Source organism: Acinonyx jubatus, chromosome D1, assembly GCF_027475565.1.
Source record: "Acinonyx jubatus isolate Ajub_Pintada_27869175 chromosome D1, VMU_Ajub_asm_v1.0, whole genome shotgun sequence".
In the NCBI taxonomy this organism is placed as follows: domain Eukaryota; kingdom Metazoa; phylum Chordata; class Mammalia; order Carnivora; family Felidae; genus Acinonyx; species Acinonyx jubatus.
The window spans coordinates 21,052,449-21,071,029 of record NC_069390.1 but is presented as its reverse complement, the minus strand read 5'-3'; the positions used below and the strand labels follow the sequence as shown (position 1 = coordinate 21,071,029).

Below are 18,581 nucleotides of genomic sequence, written 5' to 3'. Positions count from 1 at the left end.
TCTTTATAACTATACACATGGCATTCATCCAGGTTAAATACATCATTCCAGGTGTGACTGAAAATCATCTTTTAATTTTTCAGGAAGTGAGAAATGAGAAAATATTTAAATATCTATTATCAATATCAATGTTTTCAAGATTCATAAAACATCAGTAATGCCAACACATTTTCGATGTAAAGTGAAGCATTTGCTTCTAGGAAAAGGTAATGCAAGCATTTGCGAATCTGACTACAAATTGGAATCTCTGCAAGTTGAGCCACTATGAAAAGAGCATTTAAACAAAATATATGAAGGGGAGTCAAGGGAAATAAAATGTCCAAGTTTAGTCTACAGGAAAGATGGTTAATTTTCACTGAGTTATTTTTCAAGCTACGCTGGCTGCTGATACATTGGTGAGGACTGTGATTTCATTAAAACAATAAAAGCCTCTGGAAAACAAGCAGGAAACAACATATAGTTCAAACTTTATATAAGTATAAAGAATAGAAGCAAGTCTCCTGGGATCTCTGTATTTACTCAATTAGTTGTTGTTTTTTTCTCTTCCCCACTGTCACTTCAGTATTGAGAAAATCTAGAACTCATGTGTTTTAAGTACTATTTTAGGCATTTCATCCCTTGACCAAAATCTCTCTCCAAGTTTAAGGTACTAGGCACCTTTATTTATTGAAGTATTAAGTCTTAATAAATTCATTTGATAAACAAATGCTCACTAGTCTGGATTTTATGTCTTTTTATGCCACTGACTCTATAACAATATAAAGGACAACTTTATCAGCTATGATTCATTTTGCAAAAGTATGAAAATTCTTAAATAATAATAAATAAACCCAGGATTTATGAAACCACCTTTTGATGGGTTCTCCCTTAAAAATTAGACAGTGAGTATAGCAGCTCTGAGCATTTCATCCTCACACTACCATGTTCAAAAGCAGGAAGGGATTGGCAGGCCTCCAATGTGTCTCTTTATCAGGACAACAATGTTCCCCTCTATTCTCTCATGTCTCACTGGCCAGAACTGGGTTACCTGCCAAGGTTTAGCAGCAAGCGAATACAGAGCTGACTAAGGAGCTGGCAAATTTAAGCACCATAGATGGGGAGGAGCAGATGGGCTCTGCTCAGAACAGAGGGGCTGGAAAAGGCTGTGTGGCTACTAACAGGGTTTACCATAGAATTCTTCTTCTGGACAGGCTTACAAACTGAACAGAACATTTCTGGGTACTTCCATGCACAAGACTTTATCTTAGAATACAAAGATCAATAAGACCTGAAGGCTATATTAAGGAGTTTGAATTCTATTCCAGCTAGAGAGAGTAGTGACTTTGGAGACTGGTTGGTTGAACATTTGCTTTGGCCTGTTGAACATTTTGCTTTAAGCACCACCTCCCATTTTAAAGATGAGCAAACCTGGGGCACCTGGGTGGCTCAGTTGGTTAAGCGCCTGACTTCGGCTCAGGTCATGATCTCACGGTCTGTGAGTTCGAGCCCCGCGTCGGGCCCGCTTCGGGTTCTGTGCTGACCGCTCAGAGCCTGGAGCCTGTTTCAGATTCTGTGTCTCCCTCTCTCTCTGCCCCTCCCCCGTTCATGCTGTCTCTCTCTGCCTCAAAAATAAATAAACATTAAAAAAATTTTTTTAAAGATGAGTAAACCAAACCTCTGGGATGTACTCAAGATTATAGAGCCAATAAACCTAAACCTTCTTGCTCATTATCATCAACCTATTTACTGCTTTGAAAGTATATATAGAAAACCATGTTTCCTTCTGGAGTCTCCAGCCCCTAAACTTACTTCACACTCTTCATAGGCTTCTCACTTGTAAAATAAGTCCTTTGTTCAAATCTCTGACACCTACTTGCCAATTAGAATGGTAGGTACTTTAAATAATTTTTGGAGAAAGGAATGTATCAATGAATTATTCTGAAATGTGTTAAAAATCAGGAAATTCCCCAAGAATGAAAAAACAGTGTTTTTATGATATAATGAGGCTTTCTACAGGTGTTTAAATCCTAGCAATTTGTATCTGCTTTCTTATGTCTGACTACTCTAGGATTGTATCTGGTTCTGTATTTTTCTGACGATTTGCTTTGTAGGTTTAGACAGAGATTGGTTCTCCTCCAGAAATACAGTTTTTTTTGGACATAATTTCTCCTTTTATTTTATTTTTTAAGGTAGAGTTAACCTATTTATCCTGAAAAACATAAAGATATTTACAATACTAATATCTGCAAATACGTAGAGATAGGGCTTGCTTTACCTGTATCAAATAGGCAGCCATATGAAAACTTTCCAGAAAACAGGGCATCACCATCCTTGGACGTCAAATCATCCTCGGGCTTCAAACACAATCACCTAGCTTAATTGTGCTGAATTTCTATTCTCTGTGGTTACAACTTTGCCCTCCCAAGTTATCTACTTTTAAAACATATTATTTTTGGAATTGGTGGAATTTGTTCCATGATTAACACTCCAATTTGTATAATTATATTTGTCAGATTCCTTCCTAAGTTAACCAAATGACTCAGGCGGAAGAAGAATGCCGGGGACCTGTGTGCACAAAAGGGGGAGAAGGGGTGCGAGGATGAGAAGTGAAAATGAAAACCAGTGGGAACTCCAGAATTTCCATGTATGGGACTTCTCTAGGGTGGCAATCAGTTGCATCCCTGCTGCAGTTTTTATAGTAAGAGTAAGGTTATTTCTCAATTTGTATGTTAATTTCCTATGTTCTAGGATGGGGAAACTGAAGGAGATTATGGGGGACATAACACTAAAAAGGCCTCTTTCTCTCTCTCTCTCCCCCTCCCTCTCCAATTACAATGTGGCCCCATTAAATCAAACCTCCCCTATCACAAAATCTACCTCCTGCTAGGCCTGCGTGGCAGGGTGAAAAGTTTAAATGGTTGTAAATACCTGTAAGACAAAGCAAAAGACTCCAAAGATTTGACATGTGCAGAGTAAGAGTCTCTATTTAAAGAAACTGAACAGTAGCTGAAATTAACCAAGAAGGTGCCTCTTCTTGTTTGGAACCAGTTAAGGAGCTTGTATTCCCAAAAGTGATCTCAATGTGACACCTAGTGGTGGCTCCAGGCTTACCCCTTCAGGTCCTGATGGAAATACCCAGTCTCCAAGGTATTCAAAATTTTTGTTCCTGGAGGCTCTAACTCCACTTCCGTGGAGGAAAACTAACTTCTTTCACAGGAAAAATTACTTAGAAAAAATTCTTTAGAAGAAAATTCTCAGGCATCATTTTGAAGATGGTATCCAAGCCTTTTTTTTTTTTTTTTTTTTTTTTTTTTTTTTGGTCTTTCTGATGTATGAATTGTCTCTTCTTGAGTCTCTAATGAAGTCTTCTCCACCCCCACAAACCTTGGCCTATTTGCAAATTCAAAGAACTGAAGCCCTTTCATTGACATCCAAAATACTAATTTTTCTACTTTAAAAATTGATAAATACCTCAGAAGAAGACTATGCATTGGCTTTCTTTCAAAGATGTTAGCACTGGGAAATTTTCTTACAAATGTTAATTATTTCAAAGTGTTTATATAAAAATGAGTCATGTTGCTTTGTTTCCCAATGGAAATTTGTTTTTTTGTTTTTTATTGTTTTTTGTTTTATTTTTAGATCCTAAATTGAGTTTTTTCAAGCACCAGAGATGCTTTTGGCTACTAGACACACACACACACACACACACACACACACACACACACACCAGGAAATGTAGAGTAGTTTTTAGCCAAAGTGGGAAAAAAACAGCTTTGATACTCTGCCTTTTGGAAGCCTCCCTGCCCCATTAGTGGCAGGCCATCATCTTGGGCTAGAATTTGTTGATGTCCTCTTGGGCACTCTAAATCTTCCCTGAATGGACAATGTCCAATGTGTCATTCCCTCTCTCTCTCTCCTAACTAATCTGAGAGTCTGCATAAACGAGCTGATGAGAAGGTGTCAAATGCTAAGTTTAGAGATGAGTTGGACTTGTCCAAACTGGCCTTCTATAGACATTGACTCAATGTTTTCTATTTGACTCAGAGTAATAATGGGGAGAATTGCAGGAAATGATTTGTCTGGCCTTCCCACAATTTCTGTACCATCTATCCATGTAGAATTGTACTAGCTCACCAGGTACTTTGGGAGTTAATTCTGCTATCCCCTCCCAAGTTAACTATATAAGCCTGAAACTAAGGATTTGGGTAATTTCTATATAATAATTCCCTTTTTAAATTATCATTTATTGAGCACCCTCTATGTATCAGACATGACACTAAAATAGTTTTGCATATTTTCTTGGAAGTCCTCCGATAAGCCCTAAAACAGAGCTGTTGTGTTCCCATTTTAGATCTATGAAAACTGTGGCTTAGTGACTTAATGTCTTTTTGCTTGTAAATAGCTGCGTTGAGAAATGCTTTGGTCTCCAATGTACTTTTCTTCAGCTTCTTTTTAAATACTTGGGCATCTGAAGTGGAAACTTTGGAGTATAACAAGAATTTTCCCCCAAACAACTAATTCACAATAAACTGAGTCTCTAAGAGACTCATAATATATACACATACGTACATAGCTGATAAAGTATCAAAGGAGTGTGATGTTATAATGCTTTGATCCTAAGTCACTGGAAACTCTTGTTTTGAAAACTGATCCCTTTTATCAGCTTCTTGAGCTGTCCTCACCATAGAAGCCTGAATTCTTCAGAGGGTCTTAAATTCAGCCCCAGTCCAGTGTTCTCTCTTCTGTTCCTGCTGTCTCCATGAGGATGGGATACAGACAGATACTTGGACAGACAAAATGGGTGGTTTACTCTCTGTAGTTTTTATTCTGAAGATCATACATACTTGTAAGCCCTATAACAAAAATCTAAATGGTTCTGACTATAAACCATTTATTTTTGCAAATTTCATCCATGCTGCTAAGGAAAAGACTGTTTCTTTGGCAACCAGGACTCAAACACTGGACAACCATAGATGTAGAATTATAATTACAAGACTGAAATTCTGCCTAAAAGCAAACAGGAAGCATTTTTTTCCTGAAGCTATTGGCTTTAGATGATTAATATGTTTTAAATAAAATTGCAAGCTTTATTTTGATATGTTCAAGAATGCCAATCCCAAGGACCCAGATTCAGAAACAAGAGACAACAAAGCTACTGCCATGGAGGGAATAGACTGTAGTAGCTAAAAGCAAGTCATCTGAATCCAGATTATCCAGTTACCATTCTCAGCTCTATAATTTCACGAGTCACCTTGGGCATCACAACTGACCTCTCTGTGCCTTTTGCTTCATCTGCTGAATGTGAGGGTTAAGTGAATTAATATATGGAAAGCTCTTGGAATGGTGCCTGGGGTAAGCTAAGCAACCACAGCTGAGTATCAGGATCAGAAGTACTGTGAACATATCTCTGTGCATCTCTCTTCACAGCCCAGAAGTAGGAGATATTTCACCATTTTTTTTTCCTTCTCTCTCTCTCTCTCTCTCTCTCTCTCTCTCTCATTGTCTCTCTCTTTGAGGCAGCCACATACAATTGTTAGATCAGAATAAGTCTTCACATTTTTTTCCCTTCAGATGATGGATGGCAAAAACTAAAATAGGTCTTCTTAAGATAATGTTTTTGAGTGTCCAGCTGGTGGAGACAGGAAAAGCAATTTCAGTGAGACAAGAGAGCCTTCAGGAACAGATTTGGAGAGAAAGTATTATGTTGGCCTTCTAGAAATAGAAGTGCCATGATGCAGACTGCAAGGAATGAAGATTATCCACATAGTCATTTTGCAGCTCAGTAAAAGAAGAAATGATGGAAGATAGAAGATGGCCCTGCCAAATTCCAACTTGGCCAACCAGCCTGCTGACACTGATGCACACCTGATTGAGCACCATACCCTGCTTTGCACTTTTAACATCTTGGGGGTGGCCTGATTTTAGCAGAGGCAGCTTGGTGCCCAAATCTTTATACAGAGGACAAGCTCCAACCAGCCCAACACTTACCTAGTGGACAAGTCTGCTAGCCAAGAAATCTCTTTGAGAGAGACAATGCTTTCCTATGAGGAAAGAGAACATTCTCAGACTCAGGGCTTTAATAGAACTACTCCATTTTGACGCTGCAAGGTCTGTGTTGCACGGCATCATCTGACTGTCAGTAAAATTTTTCTATTCAGTGATTAATCTTTGTCTTCATTATACTTTTTCTTTTTTTAGTTTTCCAGCTTTATTTTGGTATGACTGACAAAAATTATACATATTTAAGATGTCCAACATGATGTTTTCTTTAATAGTGGTAAAATAGGGGCACCTGGGTGGCTCAGTTGGTTAAATGTCCGACTTCGACTCAGGTCATGATCTCCCAGTTTGTGGGTTCGAGCCCTGCATCGGGCTCTGTGCTGACAGCTCAGAGCTTGGAGTCTACTTAGGATTCTGTGTTTCCCTCTCTCTCTGACCCTCCCCTGCTTGCGCTCTGTGTCTCTCTGTCTCTCAAAAATAAATAAATGTTTAAAAAAAATTAAAAAAAAATAGTGGTAAAATATATTGAGCACCTTGTATGTGTTTTCATTCTTTCTTCTTGTTCTTTCTTCTTTCCTTCCTTTCAATGCTATTCATCAAAATCACTAGGTGCTAGGTGCTATGGAATAAAATGATCAACTCAGCCAAGTTCCTTGTCTGCCAGTATCAAGAAGAGTACTCCACAAGTAAACGAATGAACAAGATAATTATAAAGTATGGCAACGTATACTAAAAAGATGACATAGATGTGGATCACCCTGGAGGACTGCCCAATTTAGATTACATGGCAAGAAAGGGCCTTTCTGAGGAAATGACTTTTAGTAGAGATGTATGGCTAAAAAAGAGTACCAGGTCTTCTTAGATCCCAGTTTTTTTGTGAGCATGAACATGTACAAAAGCCCTGATGTAAGAAAGACTTTGGTATGTTCTGGGAACATAAAAAAAAAAAAAGAGCAAAAAGGCAAGTGTGACTGAAACACAGTGAACAAAGGAGTGTATGAAATAAACTTGGAGATGTCAGCATGGATAGACTGTCCAGGGCCATATAGACCATGGTTGTAAGATCAGGATTTATTCCAAAAATGATACAAAGCAAATGAACATATTGAAAAAGGTAGTGCCATGGTTTAATTTATAGGTTCAATTATTTAGACTGTGGCATGGCGATTGATTTGTAAAGGAGTAAGAATGGAACCTTGTACACCAATTGTGAGGCCACTGCAATCCTAAAGGTGATAGGTAATAGTGGCTTACACTTGGACATCAGCTAAGGAAGCTCATCCCTCTTAAGCATTACACCAAATATTCAAAGGAGAGCTATGTCTTCCCCATCTCAGAGATGAGTTAACAAAGGCTACTAGCGATGGCTGTCTAAAATTACTCAGCTTCTAAGTGATAGAGTCAAGACTCAAACTCAGATCAGTACGGCTCAAAAATGAATTTCCTTTCCTGTAGACTTTGGACTTGTGCCTCTTTAGCAGTTCTTGCAAAAGAACCTTAAAATAGCCTTCAGAGATCCCGAATACTTAGTGATGCTTGCTATGAACGAGCAGTGTTCTAAGTGTTTTCTATGCATTGGCAAATTAAAATTTTTTTTAATGTTCATTTATTTTTGAGACAGAGAGAGACAGAGCATGAACAGGAGAGGGTCAGAGAGGGAGACACAGAATCTGAAACAGGCTCCAGGCTCTGAGCTGTCAGCACAGAGCCCGGGACACGGGGCTCAAACTTACGGAGTGTGAGATCATGACCTGAGCCAAAGTCAGATGGTTAACCAACTGAGCCACCCAGGCGCCCCTATGCATTGGCAAATTTAATTTCCACAAGAATTCTGTGAAGTTCATGCTATTCTTTTCCTCTTTTTACAGATGAGTAAGTAATTTGAGTCTTAAAGCTGTTAAACTAGTACATGTCAAAGGCAAAACTTCAAACCAGGCAGGTTAGCTCTGTTGCCATGCATTTAACCACTAAGCAATTTAAGAATAATCCTTCTCTGCTGGCCAGTGTTTCTACACTCAAGTGGTATACTTTAAACATACCCGGGAAAATAGCCACCATTAACCTCCTTCCAAACTCCAATTAGGATAAGGATTTACACAAAACATAGAAAAGCTTTTTGTGGCAATTTCATGAAAATGCTAAAGATTAGACAGGCAGGGCTTCCCACACACCTCAGATGAGAATATGGGAGTATGTCGGAAAGAAAGTGAACAAAAGATTTGTCTTTTAACCATTCTGAGGTCTCAGAATCAACATTTCTACCAGGTCTGCTTTTTCTAATATAAATGTAGGAGACAGATTGAAATGCCAAACTAAACTGTTCAGTGTTTTAGAAAATGTGGTTTCTCATAGGCAGCCTCAATTCAAGACACATTTGTCTGATATCTTCTGCAAATTTTCAACAAGTTGGGTTTGTGGATTCTTAAAATTAATCACAGAAAAATCTCATATTCCAACAGAATGGGAGTGACCTAAAAAGGGCTGCCTTCATTCTCTGCTAGGGCTCTAACAGCATCCTCACAAAGCTCAAAAATCAACTTGAATAGCTAGAACTTTACTCTGAGTTTTCCCTAGTTACCTTCACTGTGACCTTAACCACTTGCTTTAGAATTACTCTGCTATCTCCATTTACCCCTTAATTGCCCCAGGTCTCATCACTTAGATATGTAAAATTTAGCTAATTTAGGCTTTGCAGGGACTCAACCTTGAATAGCTTGCTCCAAAGCTTGAAGATCTTAGTATACCATAGAAGAGAGAAACAAAATAGACATTTTAGGTTTTCACCCATCTAATTTCTTTAACTAATGCTAATAATAGCTAGTTAATAACAGTTAGTTAACTAATAATACTGATGGACAATATTTGAGACTTTGCATGTGTAATCTTATTTAATCTCATAACAAAGGAGGATTGTATTGTCATTCTTATTTTTCTTACGAATGTTAAGGTCATGTAATCAGAACCCGAGGTATCTGATTCTACACAGTGGTTTGTTACCTTGTACTTATACTCCTAAGTGTACTATAGTACAGAGTATAAATGTATACATTCTGAAGTATTACATAATATAGGATATAGATTAAAATAAGGACAACATACAGTATATATTCCTAAACATATTGTAATATGCTTACAATGCCAGTCCAAATCCCTTTCCATTTCCCCAGTCAGATTGACAACGTGCTCTGCAATGTGGATCGGGCCAATAGGGCCTAAACAACTTAGTCTCAGGTTTTCAATCTGATATGCAAATTCATAATCACACTGGGAGCTTTTGAAAAGTGCTGATTATGCACTTTCCTGGCCTGGAAAATTCTGATTTAATTGTTCTGATCTAAGGCCTGGGCATCAGTTTTTTAAAGTTCCTCTGGTGGTTATAAACATCTGGGGGTACAATATAACCGCTCTGAGCAATAACACTACCTGCACAGACTAAATGGTCTCCCCAAAATTCATACATTACAGCTCTAATCTGCAATATGACTGTGTTTGGAGATAGAAACTTAATTTAAGGAGATATTTAAGGTTAAAAGAGGTCAAAAGATCCTATCTTGATCTGATAGGATTGGTGAATTTTTAAGAAGAGAAAGGGACACCAGCAGCAGGTGCGAGGAAAAACCATGTGAGGACACAGCAAGAAGGTGGCCACTGCAAGCCAAAGAGAAAGGCCTCACCAAACTCAACCCTGGCACCTTGGTCTTAGACTTGGACTTCCCAGCTTCCAGAATGGTGAGAAAATATATTTGTTAAGCTTCCCAGTCTAGGGGATTGTGTTACAGAAGTGGGAGCAGACTAACACAAGTGAGTGCTGTGGGCTGGTAAAGAGACCAGCACCTGCATGTGAATAGAAAGGTGCTGGGGCCCTGAGCTGGTGGCATCCAACCCCCTTGCCCTTATGGAAGCCAGCCTAGGAATGGAGTGAATAGAGTGGGAAATAACTTCAAAGACTGGAAAGGACCTGAGCCTCACAGTTTATCATCTGTATACTGTTCAGTGACAGGAAAGAGCAGTATTTAGAAAAGACAAGGAATCGAACTCTTAAGATTGAGGCTTCCAGTCTTCTTTCTTTCTCCACCGCAGGGTAAAGATAGACCATGCTCTCTTCCCTCTCTATCATCCCCTAGTGTATGCTATTGAGTCCTTACATCTCTCTAGTTACTATGATGCCAAACTACTCTTTACCTTTGTGTTTGTTTACTTTAAGGTATAACCAATGTGTGTGTAGGAGGGTGGGAGGGGGAGAGTAAAGGAGGGTTAAAACTGGTCCTGTACCAGGAACAATTTTTAACATTTGAAGATAAAGCATAGTCTATTTTTGCACAGCAAAGTTTTCTAATCAAGATTATTTATGATCTTGGGCTTTTCCAGTGCCTTGACTAAAGAATGAATTGCAACTTTTTAAAAAACATAGGTGGATCAAATAAAATGTGAAGTTGACTGCAATACAAGAAAATTAATCAAGGTCTGAGAAACAATGATGATTCACTTTTCACAACAAAATCTAAAGCTGAATATCTTCCCAATGTCATGACAGTGTTTAAAACACGTGGTCTAAAGTAAAAATATAAGCTCTAAAATCTGTTGCACTGAATTGAAAATCTGCTAAGAACAAGGCTTCTGCCTGGGACCTTTAGCTTTCTTCTCTGGTGAAACGGAAATAATAAAGCTTACCTCCTATGATTTCTGGAGAAGTGAGTGTGTTAACATTCTAGAATCTTCTCACATAGTGCTAGAAAAGGGGCTTCATAAGTCTTATTTGATTTTCTTACTTCCTTTCCTAATTCTTACTTCAATACATTGGGTCACTAAAAAGTTAAAATCACTCTGATTCTCAGTTTCCATACACTGTAAACTGTGTTGCATGGTGACAGATTGTAGCTGTATGTGTGGTGAGCATAGCATCGCATATATAGTTGTTGAATTACTATGTTGTACACCTAAAACTAATATAACATCATGTGTCAATTATACTCAAATTGAAAAAAAATAGGGGAAAAACATTTGCATAGGATTATGACAGGATATGTGTTAATTCCTCCATAAAATGGTTAACATATCAAGTCCTATGATAACATTTGTTTATACTAAGTTAAAGTATGTAGGGATTTGGGCATTAATCCCCAACTGGGATCTTTTCTCATACAAACATCTCCCTTTCGTAAATAGCTGTGAAGCTGAAGAAATGAAAACTGACAGAGAAAGTGTTAGCCCACTCATTTTAATTTAGTTTAAGCATCCATCACTAACCAACAGGTCACATGACTATCTATGTCTTCTCCCTGAATCTTTTCTGCCATGTAGTGAATGTGTCACAAACTACAAAGGTTTAGTGCTACAAATTTGGAGTGATCACATTACTTCTTTGAATGGCAAAGTTGCTGTCTCTCAGTTATACCAGATGAAATCATAACAGACTTTGCCTGTTAGGGTTGATACATCCATGCATGTTACAACAGGAAAGTACAGGATGGATACACACTTCTGTACATACACTTGGTACCCTTCGCATTTCTCTTCTCTTTGAATTACTCAAGTGTTCTCCCAACAGCCTTAATGAAACTAGACATAAACTGAATTACATTCTTTTAAAACTGGAACAATCACACATCAACTTGCATTAAGTCCCTTCCCCAAGATCTAACTGGTGCATAGAGAACTGTGAAAGCACATTTTGACCTCCATTTGCTACTCTCATTTGTTTATTCTGGAATCAATTTGATTTGATCTTATTATAATATCCTTAAATGTACTAAATCTTGCATTAGTAAAAAGACACATGAAGCTTTTACACTAACCTGTTGTCCTATTCTCCATCCAGGGCTGTCAGTTTGTGGTCTACTAGTCTGTGAATGACCTGCCTGCTGCATTTAGTTAGATGAAGCCTTTAAATCTGTTTTCAATAAAGAAATAAATGGACTGCTCACTTTCCTCCAAATGAGCAGTATATGAAGGACATCTTCAATCACTGTTGGCCATGGGACTATAGGTGTCTAGTCCTATAATGAGTTATAATGACAGCAGTGACCCAGGTAAGAAGGCAAGAAGCTCCAGATTACCAGGCTGCCAGTTGGTAATTACTTCCTGGAGTATACATCCAGGTCCTAAAAGATTGACCACTATACCAGGTATGTATCAATGACCACAAAAACTTTGCTGGTTCTCAATAAAAATGAAAAAAAAATCTCACACTAGTGAATGGTTGGCAATCACCAATAATTTAAACAACAACAAGAATATTTAAGTAAATTGTGGTTCATGTAGTTAAAAGATATTCTGAAGTTATTAAAAATATAAATGCTTCTAAAGAATATTTAACATGAAAAGCTTATGATGATAAATTGGTAAAGTCATGACTTCCCCATTCATTATCACCATTCCCAGTTTCTATCTTCTATTAATGAATGTGTTACTTTTTCTATATGATCTTTATTAAGATGTAAATCCCATACCAGAAAGTTGCTCATTCCAAGTGTATATTTCACCCCTCTCTTGCATTTTTTTGTTCCTTGGGGGGGGGGGGAGTATATAATTCAGTGGTTTTTGTATATTCACAAAGTTATGGAATGATCGCCAATATCTAATTTAAATTACAACATTTCATCACTTCAAAAAACATTTTTTAATGTTTATTTTTGAGACAGAGTGTGAGTAGGGGAAAGGCAAAGAGAGAGAGAGAGAGAGAGAGAGACAGAATCCAAAGCTGGCTTCAGGCTATGAACTGTCAGCACAGAGCCTGATGGGGGGCTGGAACTCACGAACCATGAGAACATGACCTGAGCTGAAGATCAGACACTTAAATGACTGAGCCACCCAGGCACGCTCATTCTATCACTTCAGAAAGAAATCCTATATCCATTAGCAATCACCGCTCACTGGCTCTTGTCCAGGGGTTAGATATCAGTAATCTACTTTTCATTTCAATGGATTTGCCAGATTGGGACATGCCACGTAAAAGGAGTAATATAATACATAGCCATCTGTGTTTACCCTCTTTCACTGCCCATGATGTATTCATGATTCACACATGTTGAACTATGTATCAGTACATCATTCCTTTTTAGGGGCAAATGACTTTCTATTGTGTGATGTACCATATTTTGTTTATTTATTCATTAGTTGATATACACTTGGGCTGCTTCCACTGTAGGGCTATTATGAATAGTTACTATGAGCATTTATGTACAACTTTTTGTGTTCATGTATGGTCAGTTCTGTTAGGTATATACCTATGAGTAGAATTTCTAGATCATATAGTAACTATGTCTAACATTTTGAGGAACTATAAAATTACTTTATAAAAGCTATACTATTTCAGTCCAATCATGTCATTGAAAAAAAGCAAAAAACAAACAAAAAAAAAACTCTTACACAAAATGACCTTAGACTACTTAATTTTGGCATTTAATAACTATGGGGGCTACAGATTTTTTTTTTTTTGCCTTTTTAAAAAACAAAGTTCTCAGCTACACTATTGCCATCTTATTACAGCAAGATTTAGGCCTTGCAATTCTTCATTCAAAAAGATTATTTCTACTTATTGCTACTATGAATTTAAGCAAAACTGGGGACCAGAGAGAGAATTAAAACGTTACAGGGAATTTAGGACACAGAGAAAATAGAGTAGGAAAGGTAGATAAGTAAAATATCCAGTAAGCAATCAACATTAACTTTGCATTTTTATGTCAAGGAGAAAAAAATGACATTGAGATAAACAACTTTGAGATCAGTGAATGGAAATCAGTAAACTCCCACATTAGGAGGTTAAAAATAGGCCTTGGGATAAAAATGATATTTTTCCCTTTACAGACATTCTTCGTGCAAATAGAGGTAGGTAGAAATTGAAAACAAATTTCACTAAATGCCAGTGCTTCTAACAGCCCAGCGTGTGAAAACCCAGCTGCTCTTTTCTGCTTCATACATTAGCAGGAATAATGGCAAAGACGATGACTTCCTTATTTGCTGACAGTTGTGTTGATGATGCAGGAGGCAAAATAGCATTTCTCTTCTGGGCAATGTTAATTATGGAGTGCTGACAGGAGTTCAAAAATAAATCCCAATCCTTCCAGTCAATGCCCCACATCAATATAATATGAAAAACGTGTAACCCACTGACAAGCATGAGGGAAAGGTACATTCTGCCTGCTGACACTTCTTTTTCAATAAATAAAAAGATTCACAGTAGATTTAAAAACTATTAAGAATAACAGGTTATGTAAGAATAGCAATTTAGAGATCTATTATCTACCTATTTTTATATTTATATTGCTCATTTGGTTCTTTGAAGCAGAAAGAAAATGTACCCTTACGCTCTCTTTTTCAGATGATAATCCCGAGGGTCTGAGAAATTAAGTCACATAGGAAATAACTGGAAGAATGAGGATTTTATTCCAGGCTTCTGTCTCTTCATCCAATACTAAAACTTTTCTGTCTTCCAGACCAAATTTTTGAGCACAGTCCAGCAATTTTAAAGTTATTTATATGGATAATGAGTCAGATTATTTTTTTTTAAGTTGGGCATATGATGAATTGTGTGTAACTATACCACATAGTTATTTAGGTCAGCACATTTCCTGTTAGAAATATACTAATGAGGGGTGCCTGGGTGGCTCAGTCGGTTGAGTGTCCGACTTCAGCTCAGGTCATGATCTCATGGTTCATGGGTTCAAGCCCCGCATCTGGCTCTGTGCTGACAGCTCAGAGCCTGGAGCCTGCTTCGGACTCCGTGTCTCCCTCTCTCTCTGACACTCCCCTGCTCTCACTCTGTCTCTCTCTCTCAAAAATACATAACATTAAAAAAATAAAAGAAATATATTAATGATGCCAACGTACATCATTTAGAACATCATTTAGAACACTTGAATTTTATTGCCAAGGTACCTGCTGTCAAAAGTACAAGGGGGATTTAATAAATTTAATAAATTTTTATTAACCTCTACTATAGTTTTTTTTTTCTTAATTTTTTTAATCTTTATTTATTTTTGAGAGAGAGACAGCATGTGAGCAGGGGAGGAGCAGAGAGAGAGAGAGACACAGAATCCGAAGCAGGCTCCAGACTCTGAGCTGTCAGCACAGAGCCTGACACGGGGCTCGAACTCACAAACGGTGAGATCACGAACTGTGAGATCATGACCCAAGCCAAGGTTGGACGCTCAACCGACTAAGCCACCCAGGCGCCCCCTCTACTATAGTTTTTAAAGCAGCACTTTAAGTATTATGATCCTCATTTCTTTTTTTATTCTTTTTTTGAGGCAAGAAACTAATAGTTATGAAAGTTAAGGCAACTTACCCCTTACCCCATGTCAAATAACCAGCAAAACAAATGTTTATATACTGAATGTAACTTTTTGTGACCTCAAAGCCCTACTCATTGATAACGCTAGCCTGAGAAAATGTAGTTCTGTTTTACAAAAGTACTTTTCCTTTGAGCCTGTAATTTCACATCTAGAACTGTATTCTAAGAAGAGAATGAAGGGCATATACTATGATTTTGCTAAAATGATATTTATATCAATGTTGTTTACAGTTGCCAAAAACTAGAAGTATCCTAATAAGGGCTCAATTAAATTGTGTTCTATCCACATCATGAGACAGTATGCAACCGCTGAGAATGTTGAAATAGAAAGTTACTTATTAGAAAAACAGTATTACAATGTATACTCTTCCTGGTAAACTCTGCTTAACTTGTAAAATTCAACTAGGTATTACATCTTTGGTGGAGGGTCTTCACCATTTCTTATTCCAAATAAAACTAGGTTGCCTCTTCTGTGTTCCAGTAAGTCTACATATATGGATATGATAGTATGCTTAGTTACTTGGGGATCTGCCTCCCCTTGTAGGCTATGATTTCCTCAAAGTCAGAGAATGAACTTTAGCCACTTTGATTACCACAATCATAGCTAATTCACCGGTTCATAATTAATATGAGGTATTCAATAAACATCCACTAAAAGAATAAGTGAATAATTCTTTACCACTGTGTTCAACCTATTTCATATTAAGGATCACATAGAAAATAAGACTTCTTTGACTTACTAGGGAGAACCATCATGCTTGTTCACAATGGGAGGAGAAAGATCTTGAGGTTTAGTTGCCCTTGACCTTACCTTACTGTCTGAAAGCAGAAAGGAATTTATGACCTCAGCACATGTGTAACCCACTCACTGTATGCCATGGTCTTATGATGCACTAATTTCAATGGTCTGGCAATAAACTGAAACAATGTGGGGGTCTTAATGTGATATCTAGACATTTCTATAGGATATATTAAAAGTCTTTATCAAATATGTCTCTCAAAGTTATCTTTAATTTTCTGTAGATTTTATTTTGTGTAAATATCTATTTTAAGAATAGAGTCCATTAGCATGTTTTACAAAAAAAAAAAAAGCCACTAGATCTAAAAGGTTTAAAATTCACTGAAAGGTGCTATCCTGTTTTGAGTATATTACTCTGACTACAAATCATCTTAATTTTAAATGTGTGCTTCATTTGTTAAGTCAAGATTTCTGTTTTTGTTTCCACTTTGAGACTGGGGTGATCTGACTTTAACAAAGCCCACTAAAATGTAGTTAATGAGAGTATTTGTTCATTATTCTTTTCTTGAGACATTATAGTACAGCAGAAATGCTTCTAACAAGACTACGGAAATTCCCCTGGGAACGAGAAGAGAAGGTTGCTATTTGGAGTTCACTGGGGATGAAGATCTGTTTCACCCTGGGCATGTCTATAGTCAGTATTTTCACATTACCTAAAGAAAGTCAGAGAGAGGGTCATCGGGAAGAAAGTCAAATGGATAAGGGCCAGGAAAAGGAAAAAAAAAAAAAAAAAAAAAAAAAAAAGAACACCGGAGCAAATTTACAAAAATCAAAATCAGAAGACTGCCTTCAACTACTCCTCAAGAAATCTTCGCACCTTCTTGACGTTCAGTTGGATATATGCGTGCTTCAACAGAAAGGTGTAGCCGTGTTTACAACCACTATGTTTTCATAGCCTGAAGGAGTTTCTATTTATTTGTCATAGTACTGTTGGCCAGAACCGTCACACCCTGTGGCTTAATATTCTGCCTATAGCCTTAGACTGGAAATGTTGACAAGGGAAAATATCAGATTATTATCTTACTTTACTCATTCCATACTCTGATGAGTTGGGATTACATGCAGAGCTATGAAATTAGGGATTTATCTCATCCCTTCCTATTGAACATGTTTTTTTCCCTTCTTTTTGTTTCTTCTGTGCAGGGGAAGAAGTTATACAGACACAACAATGGATGATCTCCAGAGATGAGTATACTTTTCAAATCATAAACCATCCCCCCCCATATATCTACCTGTCTATATATACATACTTTTATAAATCTGGAAGTATGTGTAATCACAGCATTTAAAAAAATTATCTTGGAAATATTGGACCTTCCCATTGAAAACCAAATGGTTTGGATGTGGTAAATAAGAAAAGACGATCACCTTTTCCATCTCATTATATTCACACATAAAGAATTTGTGGTATGATAATCTTTTCCTTCACTTCTGTTTTAATAAATATACATAACTAAAAGCAATACCTTCGTATTCCAAGAAAATTCAAATGATTCAATAATTAATTTTCATAGCAAAAGAGTGTTCCTTACTTTCCTTATTCAAATAATAAATATTCATGGAGTGACAACTTTGCTCTAACTAGTATCTATGTATGGGGTATTTACAGCAATTAGCAAAACAGATCACAGCTCTGACGTCAAGAACCTCATATTTGAAGTAAAGATGTTTTCAGTATTAAATTACTGACAATTTCTCTGATCTCAAGACATTTTATATTTATAAATTTTATAAATGTATAAAGTTGAACTGAGGAATACTGGAAAGAATGAACTTAGATATTGAGACATACACAAATAATATTCAATGTCACAAATAACCCTGTAACCACATAAATGACACAGATACAAGTTCTAAATATTATTAACTCTAGTTCAAAATCTCCTAAACCTACCCACACCCAGCACAGAAATCACAAACTCTGTATTTGGGCTCATCATCCCCTCAATGGAACCCTACCTCTTAGGAATTCCCCTGTCCTCATCCATCCTCATTCAAATCCCAGGGGATAAGCCTATCAATTCCATCGTCAACAACATGTCCTCTTTAAGTAACTCATAGCCAAATTAAATCTCACATTCTAATGAACCGTAAAGTACCATAATGGTAAGTTATAAGGTCTAGCCATAGGTGAATACTACATAAATATTTCAAATTGTCCACTGGAAACGGGTGACAAAAGACATACAGCTGGAAAAGCATGTATGTACACTATGATGCTACTTGAAATACACATACAGATAGTTCTATCAAGTTTTTATTGCACATTATTTAATGCTGGGGACACTCTGGTATCAGACTAAAGTACATGAATAAAAGTCCCACCATTTAATGGCTAGGTCATAGCCAAGGATTAATTTTCCTGACCTGGATACCCAATACGCTGGCTTCTCAGAGAGTCATCTGCCACTCCCCCTCCTATTAAAGAGTGAGATCATTTGGAAATCAAACCCCAGAAGATATGGAAACTGTTTACAAATGAGTACTTCAGACAGACATTCTGCTAAAATG

The 18,581-nt window shown here is 37.2% G+C and overlaps 1 protein-coding gene across 7 annotated transcripts in view; it reads right to left on the bottom strand.

Annotated features, from left to right (window-relative positions):
- The window catches only part of LRRC4C (leucine rich repeat containing 4C), a 1,189,416-nt gene that overhangs the window by 915,510 nt on the left and 255,325 nt on the right, over positions 1-18,581 (bottom strand). The window lies entirely within an intron of this gene.